A 12,714-nucleotide genomic window follows, 5' to 3' on the forward strand; every position below is an offset into this window, starting at 1 on the left:
ATGCATACTAAGAAAGCTCCACCCAGTGGAGCTTTTTCCCATGGGGCGGGGGGAGTTACCCCCGCATATGTTACACAAACTTTCTAAAGAAATAAATGTTCATTGGTATAGACTAGACGTTACCTTTGCCACTGTACCAACATTATCCCCTCTTTTGGTAAGAGCACCCAGTGTTAGTCTAAGGTAGCTATGGGATTCCATCAGGCAGAGCTAACAACCAAAACATTTTTTTCTATAGCCAAGGGTTAGGCATGTGACCTAACCTGGTCTAATAGGACAATTTGTCCTTTAATTTGCATCTCAAGCAGAGACAGAGTGGCCAAAAAGAGTGAGAGCTGATACACCCCATAGCAACCGGGCCCAGAGGAGCCCTCCATCCTTCTGCTACCCAGACTTTCTGAGCTCCTAGGTGTTTCTGCCTCACTTGATTGTCCGGGTTCCTTTCAATTTGCAAAGCACTCTAAATCCTTCCCTGTCAATGCTCCTGTGGAAAAGTGCCAGTCTGGCTAACTGATGCCGGCTCTGTACCTTGACAAACTCTGAAACTCCACTACATCCTACTCTTCTTTGCTTGCCCCCCTCAGCCTTGGCTACTGAATTTACAACTGCAAACCGACCCTGCAAATAAAGAACCAGCTGGAAGTGACGCCATTCCAGAGTCTGGAAATAGTCCAGCAGGGACCAGAAGCGTCCCCTCACTTCTCCTAGTAGGAGGAGCTACACTGAAACTTGGCCTCCCATGGGAAGACTGGCTCTTCCTTCTGGCAGGTAGGCTGCAAGCTCCACGAGCCCAAGACCACAGGTGTTGAGAAGCTGGCATCCCAAGCCAACCATCAGCACCCCAACCCCAGACTGCCTGGGGCCTTGATGTGGATTTCCCACAAATGAGGTTGACTTCTTACGTTTGTCTGATGAAAAGCTAACTTAGGGTGGGGAGGTGGGTAATGTCCCTCCACTCTCACCTCGACCTAATGCCTGCCCAGAGAGCTGGCCCCTGCACACATTTCTGTGGGTGCAAAGGATGGGGGCACACTTTCACTGATTTAGCCTCTCCTTAACCCCTTCAGTAACATAATGTCATTTATTTTTAACTCAAGCAAGAAAACACCCATTTTCATATGTTTTCTAGCATAACTAACATTTTCTCCCCACTTCAGTCTTAATAGTGTCCTGCTATGGATACTAAATTATGTAGTCACCCTATCCAGAAAGAACTCACCATGCATACACAAGTCTGGTTTCCCAGAAGGGAAAGAAAATGCTGTCATCAGACAGTAAGACAGGGAAGAGAACCTTCACGGCTCCGCTCTTCCTCGTCTGAATGCACCAACTAAATTCCCTGCAATTTTGTCATGAGTCAAATGCTAAGTTAACATTTACCTTGAGAAATGTTGGCAGTATAAGTAGTTCACTTGAATAGATGTGTGACTGTCACATCTGAAGAAGAAAAAAAAATAGCCCTGGCATGTCACATGTATGTGTACATTCACAGAAAAAAAAGTCATGTTGCAGCATCTTGGTGGCATTAGAAGACAGTGAGCAGGTGTGGCATGGGGGTATGTTCTTCCAAAGGAAGTATAAGGACCAGGAAGAGGGGTGGCATCTTCACCTCGCGCCGCACCCACAACAATGCAAGGTTTGGAGACACTCTGAGCATGTGTCAAGAGAACCAGACAATCATTTTAGAAAGCACCTAAGAGGTAGATTCCATCCTTCAGATCTGCTCTATGATTGTCTGGCTGATAATGAAGAAGCTTTGGGTCTGGTTCCACCTAATTATCACTAAATTAAAAAACCCAACGTTAGATATGTTCAACAGGACTAGATATGTTCATGGCTATACTCAAAGCCACAAGGGTTCAGCTGTTCCAAATGCTCTGTTCTTGTAAGAACCTTTGCAGTATTGTTCCTAGCCTACCTTAATGAAACATGAGATTGCTGAATCCCATCAGCTCAAATGCAAAGATGAGGTTGTCAGTTCCCTAAATATGTAGAGTCTCAGAAACCTTATTTATGGTCATTATGAGTTAGAATTGATTCAATTTCAATAAGGTTGGGAGATACCAAATACACAGTTCTCAAATACATGCAAGTGAGCTCAGCTTAATATTGGAGATGAATGTAAACTATTTAAAAGGACAAACTATTTTATCAAGCACCAGTTATCTACAAGACACATAGTACACGTGCAATGCATCACTGTACACTCAACACTAACATTTTATGGAGGGCCCGTCAGGTGCATTTGAACTAGATGCTTTTGAACTAAGGTGTTGATGAATTGATATGAATTAATATTGAAAGTGCCAGGAACTGCCAAAAGAACAACAGATCTGTCTTGGAAGTAGTATAACCAGAATACTCCTTAGAGGCAAGGATGGCAAGACTTTGTCTCCTGTACTTTGGACATGTCATCAGGAGAGACCAGTCTCTGGAAAAGGACATCTTGTTTGACAAAGTGGAGGGGCAGCCCCCAAAAGGAAGCCCTTCGAGGAGCTGGATTGACACAGTGGCTGCAGCAATGGGCTCCAACCTAAGAACACATATAAGGATGGCATGGGATTGGGCGGTGTTTTCTTCTGTTGTACATGAGGTTGCTCTGAAGTTGAATTGACATGACAGCACCTACCAAGAAAAGCAACTGAGTGCCAAGGAGTCCCTGAGGGGTGCAGTGTTAAGAGTTTGACTATACAGCAAAAATTTGGTGGTTCACATCCATCTAGAACCACCTCAGAAGAAAAGGCCTAGATATCTACTTCCGAACACATCACCCTGGGAAAACTCTACGGAACACAGTTCTACTCTGACCCACGTGGGGTCATTATGATTTGTGATCAACTTGACAGCAATTGACATCATTTCATGGTTTAATAGGTTCAAAGTAAGAAAGCAAATTCACCTCATCAACTCAACTCTGGAAACATAGAGCTAGACTAACCAAGACAGGAGGGTCCACTCCCCTTGCTCTTTCTCCTCCGATGCCTTCTGCCTTTGAGGGGTTGAAGAGGCCAGGAGAATCTTCACAATGAGATCATTGTCTTAAAACTTACTCAGTAACAGGAAGGATCTAAGTGGACAGATGGTAAAGCAGCTGAACTCTAAGCACAAATGAATGGTGGGATGAAAGAGTCCATCACACTAGAATCATGGGGCCTTTTTCCCAAGTTGTGGATTGGGCTATGTAAAGAAGGGTGGGTGGCTTTCTTATCAATCCCAGTTTAATGAGTTTTAATAAGTGGTGAGGCATGAAGTTCCACTTTGGCTCAGTTAAAGTTGCACAGAGAAACAATAAAACTCAAGAAAAATTCATTGCCATCAAGTTGACTCTGACTCATAGCAACTCTATAGGACAGGGCAGAATGGCCGCTGTACGTTTCCAGGGCTGTAGATCTTTATGGGAGCAGAAAGCCTCATCTTTCTCCTCCAGAGGATCTAGTGGGTTTAAACCAGTGACTTCGAGGTTAACAGCCAAATAGACTGAATAAAGTGAAGCTTTAGGACTTGAAAGTATAAATCAGACCAGTGGGAGTATAAAAAAGTAGAGCCAGGATATCTTGAAAATGTGTGCTTAGACATTTGAGAAAAATTGAGTGACAGTAACTTCCATGAGACTGAAATCCTTGAAGCTTCCCAGATACAGCATACAGGTTCTTATACCTACATCAGTGTCCCTCATGGGACTCTGTTCACATATTAAAACAAAACAAAAAAGATTTACCAGCAGCTATAGATATGTTTGTGGTCTTGATTATAGTAGTGGTTTCATAGATCCAATAATTTCAAACATTTTGTAGGAAAATTCTACTATCTTTTCATTGCACTTTTCCAGGAACTTTTGGCCACATTCTCATATATGGATCCGTAAGACCACTTCCCGGTCCGTTTGCTGTCCGTACTACGGTGGCTTGTGTTTCACTATGATGCTGGAAGCTGTACCACAAACTCCAGCAGCATAACCCCTGTTGCATGGGTCTCAACAGAGCTCCCAGATTATGGTAGACTATAAATGATGTTCTGGTGACATACTTCCAAAAATTAGCCACTGCGAATTCTATGGATCCCAGCAGAATGTTGTCTGATGTAGTGTTGGAAAATGAACCCTTAAGTCGGAAGGCCCTACACAATGGCAACAATAGTGGCCTCAAACATGCTACTAATCATGAAGATGACATAGGATTGGGTCGTACTGGATTCTGTTCTACACAGGTTTATGAGTTGGTGTCAACCTGACAACTAGCAACAATACATGCATACACATACTCTGGCAACTACATCATCTGTTGTCAATTTAAGACTTAAGAGTGAAGGGGTAGAGTTTAACCTGTCAATCAGGTTGCAGCTAGATGATCCCATCGGGAGGCGTTAAGGAGATAAATAGCTTGCTGGAAGAGGGACACATGCTCACTCCTTGCGAGACACGCTTGCTGACAAGACACATGGACTTGTGTTAGAGCCCTGGAGCTGGGGACTACATGGAGACCCCTGCCAGCACTGAGATGCCTATACCGACACTGGATCCACAAGACTTCCCACCCACTAGCCTGAGGTCTTCCTGCATTTGGCATCATTGCATATGTTGCGTGAGTCTGAAGGAGAAATTATAAATTGGTATCAGACACATGGGATAATATCAGGGTTATGGACTTTCTCTGGACTGGGCTGGGATATTTTCTCAATATTCAAATGCTCTTGTATATAAACATATACACATGAGTGTCTCTTTCATATACGCATATAAGTGTCTATGAATTTGTTTCTCTAGCCTACCAAGACTAACACACGTACACATATATGTGTCTCTGTGTGTTTAAACCAAAAACCGAACCCAATAACATGAAGTCAATTCTGACTCATAGTGACACTATTTAGTTTCTGATAATGTGAATCTTTAGAAGAGCATACAGTCTCACCTTCATCCTGCAAGGTATGAACTGCCAACTATCAGGTTAACAGCCCAACTTGTAACCCACAGTGCCAATAGAGCTCCTTTGTGTGTGTATGTATACGCATGTGTGTGTGTGTACGACTGAGTCAAAAAGTATTTCTACTAAGGTTTCAGTTCATCTTGCATGAGTTTATTATAAACAAAATGTGTTTAAACCTGTCTCAGTCATCAGTGGTTGAAGACTGACAGTTCTCTCAGTAATATACTTGTATCAGTCTCACTAGAAAGCCTTCCAAAAATAGATTCAAACAAACAGCACCTTCAGAGGGGAGCTGCTAAGCTCAGTTAAGACAGAGAGATGGGAACACCGCCTTCAGAAGCATATAGCCCCATATGGAAGACGTGTCAAAAAACAAAGACTTCACATTTTGACTTTTTTGTTGGATAAAAGTTTCTATGATTTTGATGTGATCAGTTTTTTGTTTTGTTTTAGTTACTTGGATATGTATGCCAAAACTCATCAAATTAAACATTTTAAATATGTGTCCATCAATTATAGCACAACAGATCTTTTTTTTAAATCATTTTATTAGGGGCTTGTACAACTCTTATCACAATCCACACATACATCCATTGTGTAAAGCCCATTTGTACATTCATTGCCCTCATCGTTTTCAAAATATTTACTCTGTACCTAAGCCCCTGGTATCAGCTCATCATTTTACCCCTCCCTCCCTAGGGGAAAGTTGTATGTTTCATCATTGCTACTTCGCACCCTGACTGGCTCATCTCCTCCCCGTGACCCTTCTATAAGGGGATGTCCAGTGGCCTACAAATGGGCTTTGGGTCTCCACTCTGCACCCCTCACCATTAACAATGATATAATTTTTTGTTCTGATGATGCCTGATACCTGTTCCCTTCGACACCTCTTGATCGCACAGGCTGGTGTATAGCACAACAAATCTATGAAGAAAAATGTCTACCGAGCTTCCACTCTATGCAAGGTTCTATAGATACTGAGCTTCCATTCCACTCTATGCAAAGTTCTATAGGTACAAAAATACGAAGTGTTAATTTCTTCCATGGAGGATTTATAATCTAAGTAGGGGTCAAGGACAACCATCAAGCGATGTTCTCAGAGGAACAAGTACAAAAAAGATGTGTCCACATAAAGAATTTGGGACCCTTCCCTGGCTGCCTTTAACTGGCTTTGAGATATTGGGCAATTACACTCCATGTCCCTTGCTGGGTCAGATCTCTAAGTAAAGGTTTGGAATAAGATCTTACAAACTCTGTGAATTGATCTAGACTGTATGCAAAATATAATAAATTTTTGTTGATTCTTTATAGATGAATAAGGTTTATCTTTAGGTTTACTGACATGGATTGATAAAATTAAGTGATAATGGTAAGAGTTGGTGACAAAGGCCACAAGATTCTGTAGAAAATGTTCATTGGAATACAATTGTTTGCTTCATATTAGGGTAATTTACATGTCTCATATTTGCCTAGTGAATTTACTAGATTATGATATTCTTAAAGGCAAAGACCTTTAAGAATAGTCTCTCATAGCATGTATACAGCCTGAATGTTTTACAAAATAATATACAGCCACAACAAAAAAGTAGTAGCTTATAGAAGCTGGTAAATCGCTACGATCACTATCCTCCCCTGATCACACTGTCAACAAGGTCACAGTAGTCACAGTCGCCCACAAAGCCCATGTAGACAATCAGATGGACCGTCAGCTCGAGCAATTTTTTCCTGCCAGCAGAAACTATAAGGGCACTTAACCAGCCAGTCACTGATGATGGTGATGCTGATCTCACCTGAGGCCTGGCCGCAGGCAACCAACTAGGAGGAAGACCATCATAACCGCTGACTTAAGTCATCTCAAATTTTCATCTTTGAATTGAAGTATCAAGTCAAGTTGCCTGGTGTGTCCAGAGGTAACCTAGGTAGGATACAGAAAATGCTAGTAACTAGTTCATGATACTTTGGTTTGAATTATTTTGAGATGTAGACAATTCAATTTTTAAAAAATGATGCTAATGAGTTACCATGGGAATATTGGCAATCTAACGTATTTTCTACATGATTGACTAAGGATGTCAAGAGAGCCTGGTGCAAATAATCAAATGATTGGCACATATAAGAGGAAGGCTATGTAAGGAAGCATGGCCTGTTTAATCAACTGATTGAGGTTATGCTCCATAATTTCCTCCCAGAAATATTCGCTTCTACTATTGGCACACCCAGTTTCCAGGAGTGAATAATACATGTTATTTATTATTTTATTATCTTGCAGGTTATTATATGTGTTAGTCTGGCTAGACTAGAGAAACAAATCCATAGACACTCATATATGTATAAGAAAGAGCTTTATATAAAAGAACAATTGAATATGAAGGAAACATCCTAGCCCAGTCTAGATCTAGTTCATAAGTCTGATATTAGCCCCTATGTCCAATACCAATCTATAAAGTCCTCTTCAGACTCACAAAACACATGCAATGATGCCAAATGCAGGAAGATCACAGGCCAGTGGGTGGGAATTCTTGTGGATCCAGTGGTGCTGTAAGCATCTCAGCACCGGCAGGGGTCTCCACATGGTTCCTCCAGGACAATCTCTCCCAGGAAGTGAGCCGAAAGAGGGAGTGGCTTCTGCCTCCAAGGAGGAATACAGGAGTTCCCAGAATCTTCAAGAGAAGGCCCTTCCCACAGAGAGCCCTCATTGGCTATGACCTGATTAACAGGTTAGATTCCACGCCATTCACTCTTAATCCTCTCAAATTGACGAACGATTATGTAACTACCACATTCTGCTATTGTTCTCAGCTCTAAATGACTCTCCTTAGACGTAGATTCTGCTCTGAGAGGCTGGCGCTGGAACTGGGCACATCACATTGCTGCTTTGTCAGCTGCTCCTGGGTAAGCTCTACCAGTAGGCAGTTGATAGCAGGAGCCTGCCAGACACAAAGGTCCCGGATGCCACTCTCAGGACTCTGGTCGCACCTGGTGTCCCAGTAGAGCATTTTACTTCCTTTGGGACTTTTCTCTCCACCATGGTAGTATGGCGGTTACAAGGTCAGCAGTTTAAAACCAGCAGTGACTCCTCACTGGAAAGGTGATTTCTCTTCCAATAAAGAGTTACAGTCTTGGAAACCCACAGGAGCAGTTCTCCCTTTTCCTATGGGGTTGTTATGAGTCAGAATCAACTTACCGGCGGTGAATTTGTTTCTGGTCGTTTTCCGTCCAGCAACATCATGCGGACACCCCACCACCACCACCCAGAGAGCCCAGCAGGAACCGGCCAAGGTATGCTCCTTGGAAATCTGAATTCCGCTTCCTCAGGGAGCTCCCTGTGGTCATCCAACCTTTGGGAGTTCAGCTTTGTTCCTCTGACAACTCCTCGTGATGCCTTAAAAAAAGAACAATCACTATGAAGTTGATTCCAACTCATGATGATCCCAAGTGTATCGTAGGAGAAGCATGCTCTGTGAGGTTTTCATTGGTTGGTGATTTAGTTTGTAAGTAGATTGGCACTTTTCTTCTGGATGGACTTGAACCATCAACCTTTCAGTTAGCCGCTTAGTGGATTGTTGGCACTGCTCTGGGATGCATTGTTGTTGTTACATGCTGTCAGGACAACTCGTACTTGGAGCAGCAGTGTGTTTCAGAGTAGAACTATCCGATAGCTTTTACTCCCTCGTCTATAATCCTTACGGAAGCAGATCCCCAAGCCTGTTCTCTTGGGGAGCCTCCGATGAGTTAAGATGCTGACCTTTTGGATCGAAGCTGGACACTTAACTGCTGTTCCATACACCACTGTTGTCCATACTTGCCTCTGTTGTTGCTAGCTACCATCCAGTTGATTGTGAAGCATGGTGATCCCTGTGTGCAGAGTAAACTGCTCCACACGGTCTTCAAGGTTATGACATTTTGGAAACAGATCACCAGGCCTGCCTTCCAACGTATTCGCATCACACCAAGTTTTTATCTCTAGCTCCTGGTAAATCACCTTCACATCACATTCTCTCTGTTAGAATTACTGGTGCACTTTCTGCCTCCTTACTGAACTTTTATTGATTCTGTAGTTTTCCTTTAAAAGAAATATCATCAAAGTGCCTTAAGTTGATCAAAATTCTATATCATACAGAATCAGTATTGAAGATCATCACTTGACATTTGATATAGAACATGACTCTATCACATTCATTACCACCCAGGATTCGCCTCTGCAAGTCATCAAGTGAGGTGTATTGTAGAAAGCATGTATTTCCTGAGCTAACGTAAGCTTTTAGCAGAAAGGGTGAGCATTGTTGCTACATGCTAGTGAGGTGTTTTTGCTACCGATAGTGACCCCACAGTGGTAGAGTCTTGTTGGCGCTATTAAGTATGGGGCTACTAACCACAAAGTTGTTTGTGCAAAGGCCTTGATGGGTTGGAAATGACTTGATGGCACCTAACACCAGAAGATTGACTGTTCAAATCCACCAGCTGCACTGGGGGAGAACCAAAATCCGTCGCCATCAAAGCCATCCTAACTCATTGAAACCCAATAGAGCAGAGTAGAATTGCCTCTTTGTGTTTCTAAAACTATAAATCTTTACGGGAGTAGATAGCCTCACTTCCTCTACTACAGGCAAAAGATAGGCTACGTGTTCCCATAAAGATTTACATTCCTGGAAACCCTATATTGGGTCACTATGTGTTGGAATCTACTCAAGGGTACTGGGGTTATCATGAGCATTTCCCACAATTTTGTCTGTACAGAATCTGGAGTATCATTTTTCCACTGAGGACAGTCCAGCTTCTTACTGGCAGAGCCTGCTTCCCACCCAAATCAAAGGAAACCCAAACAGCTGCTTTCCCAGACTTCCTGACACTTAGGATGTGGGCCCTGGTCAGATTCTACTAATTGGATGCAACTGCCCAGGCTGAATCCAGAGCCAGGAGAAGCAGTGCGGAGGGGTCTTGAATTGCCTGCTGGAGAAAGTATGGATGACTGAATCCTTCCCAATAGACTTTAGTAGAAACTTTCTTGTAGAAGCAGCAGCAACTTCACGAAAACACTTGTATAACATGGTTCCAGGCAGTGTGCCTCTGTGACTGGTTCTCTGGCTGTCCTCGAGATTCTGTAAGCTAATCAATGCATTTTTAAGTAAACCAATTTTTCTGCTCTGAGCCCATTTGGGCAGAGTCTATTTCGGTTGCTTGCAAATGTGGACTCCTGCGCACAAGAAATAATACAATTGAAGAGACCGAAATAGGGCTGCCTGTTCAAACTCAACAGAACTGCCTTCTTCTGCTAGGTCTCACAGGGTTGTTTTGTTACAAAATAGCCTTACCATTTTTCTATTGTTCTCTGTTAGTGGAAACGATTTGAGCTTTCCTTCTAAGAGAGCTTTCTGCCTTATGTAAGTCAGGTTTTATTATATGTACTTAAAGTAAAGAAAGAGTGCTTAATATATGTTGAAGCTCTGATTAGGGCTAGTGGGCCTACACACGAAGCAGTGGTACTCACTGAAGTTGTTCCTAAGAGCATGATTATTTCCCATTGCCTTTGTTTTCAAGTTCAAACTCAGACTGGCATACAAGCTCTTCATTGTCCTGTTCTTGTATCTTCCAGCCTATTTTCCCATGTGATCTCCATATATGCACTTTGCACTCCCTGTTTCCCTGGTTTACAGGACTGCTCAGGGTTTTCTGCCCCCCCCCCTCCCGGTGCCTTGGCTAATGCAGTTCCTCTTTTCTGCGACATCCTTCAAGCTCTTAGTCCTTCACCAGGTGCATTCATTGCCTGTGGTTGGTGTAATCAAGTACCACAAACTAGTCATGAAGTAATAGAAATGTACTATCTCAAGATTCTGGAGGCCAGAAGTCTAAAATCGAGGTGCCAGAGGATTGGTTCCCTCTGGGAGCTCTCTTCTGTTTGCTGATGTTGCCAACCATTTTTAGAGTTCCTTGGCTCGTAAGAACATCACTCCAGTCTCTGCCTCTGCCTTCGCCTGGCTTTCTTCCCCTTAGTTACTTGATTCCACAACCATCGAGTAGATTCTGACTCAGCAACCCTACAGGACAGGGTATAACTGGTCCTGGGAGTTTCCCAGGTGGAAAATCTCGCAGGAGTAGAAAGCTTCGTAGTTTTCTATCAAGAGCTGGACTCCATCCCACTCCACTATACCACCAGAGGAAAATCTTAAAAACAGCAGTAGATCTTGGATACGCAGTATATGCCATCCAATTGTTTCCCATCTTTTGAACTTTCTCTTGACTGCTTAAGCTTAAGCTTGAGTCACTGTGATTATTTTTTTAAATCAGTTTATTAAGGGCTCTTACAGCTCTTGTAACATTCCATACATCAATTGTATCAAGCATATTTGTACATATGCTGCCATCACCATTTCCCAAACATTTTCTACTTGACCCTTTGGTGTAAACCCTTTTTTCCCTGCCCTTCCCCACCCTCCCACCCCCATGAATCCTTGATCAATTCTATATTATTATAATTATGTATTTTAAATTGTCTCCCTTCACCTTCATTTCTCTTATTTGTCCCCTTGTGGGGAGGGGGTGCTATATATCCAATCTTGTGGTGGGTTCCCCCTTTCTCCCCTTTCCCCCCTCCCTGACCATTCTCCTACCCTGGACTGTGATTATTCTTAACGTCCTGCATATCTACACGGATCATTCCCCCACCCATCTCATTTGGTTGAACTTTCCCTCTTCCAGGAGCCTCTCCTCTGCCCACTGAAGACCATGCCAGTGATCTCGTCACCGTCTAAAGGTGAACTGCCTTGGGCATCTTCATTTTGAGAAATTTACTCCTGCTTTTTGCGCTCCCACCGCTGTCCTTCCAGCTGCCGCACTTGAGTTCCCTACCTAGCAATGTGTCAGCCCCAGGAAATCAACCACTGGTCCATCATTTCCCCGCAACCATGATAAGCACTTCTTTGTGAAGTCTCCTAAAACAATAATGTGAAAGAAAATAAAGATACAACTGACCTGAACGCATATTCTTAAGTGGTTAAATACAACACTAGCTTGTGGTGTCTGAAAACAGGGAAAACACTATCACTCATATCATCTAGTTCAAAATATTCACTTGACTCTTACTGATGGCAACAGCTGCTCTATGCGCTTTCCCCCCTTACCGTGAGCCCAATCAATTCTCAGCTGCCAGAATCTCCTTTATGGTGCAATTTCTTTCTCTCACCATCATGTCCCAATTTTCTACCTGTGTGGTAGGTCAGAAAGGACTATGCCCCACTGATGGCTGAGGAAGCCATGAGAGTGTGTAGATTCCCCAGCTCCATTCCTCCTTGTCCTCCAAACCTGCAGGACTAACTCCAATTGTCCTCTAGCACAACGTGTACTTTATTGCCTTCTTTCCCTTCCCGTATCGTTTTCTTTCTCCCTGGAGTATTTCTCAGAATTCTCTTCCAAATAAACTACATACACTATAATCTTTGTCTTGGGGTTTACTTTAGGATCAAGCTGTGGTCTTATTTATGGTTTCTGTTTGCAATTATTGTTTAAACTTGTTTTGTGTGTGGAGTTGCAAAGGGGATTTAGGCTACAAAGAGTGTATTCCTAACACTCCTACGAGTTTACCCAACAGAAGAGGCTCAAGAGACATTTTCTCTACCGCAGGTGAATGCCATCCATCAAGCAGAGTGCGTTAGAAAGGGAAATGATTAGATGTAGTTAGGTTAAAATTAACAAGGTCATCTTTTGTCCTCCTTTTTGACACATTAAAAATGTATTCTAGTTATTATGATTTTCTGTTACCTTTTCAACTAAGCTTTCCCCAGGTTTGTGTGGT

This window comes from Tenrec ecaudatus, chromosome 5, assembly GCF_050624435.1.
Source record: "Tenrec ecaudatus isolate mTenEca1 chromosome 5, mTenEca1.hap1, whole genome shotgun sequence".
Classification (NCBI taxonomy): domain Eukaryota; kingdom Metazoa; phylum Chordata; class Mammalia; order Afrosoricida; family Tenrecidae; genus Tenrec; species Tenrec ecaudatus.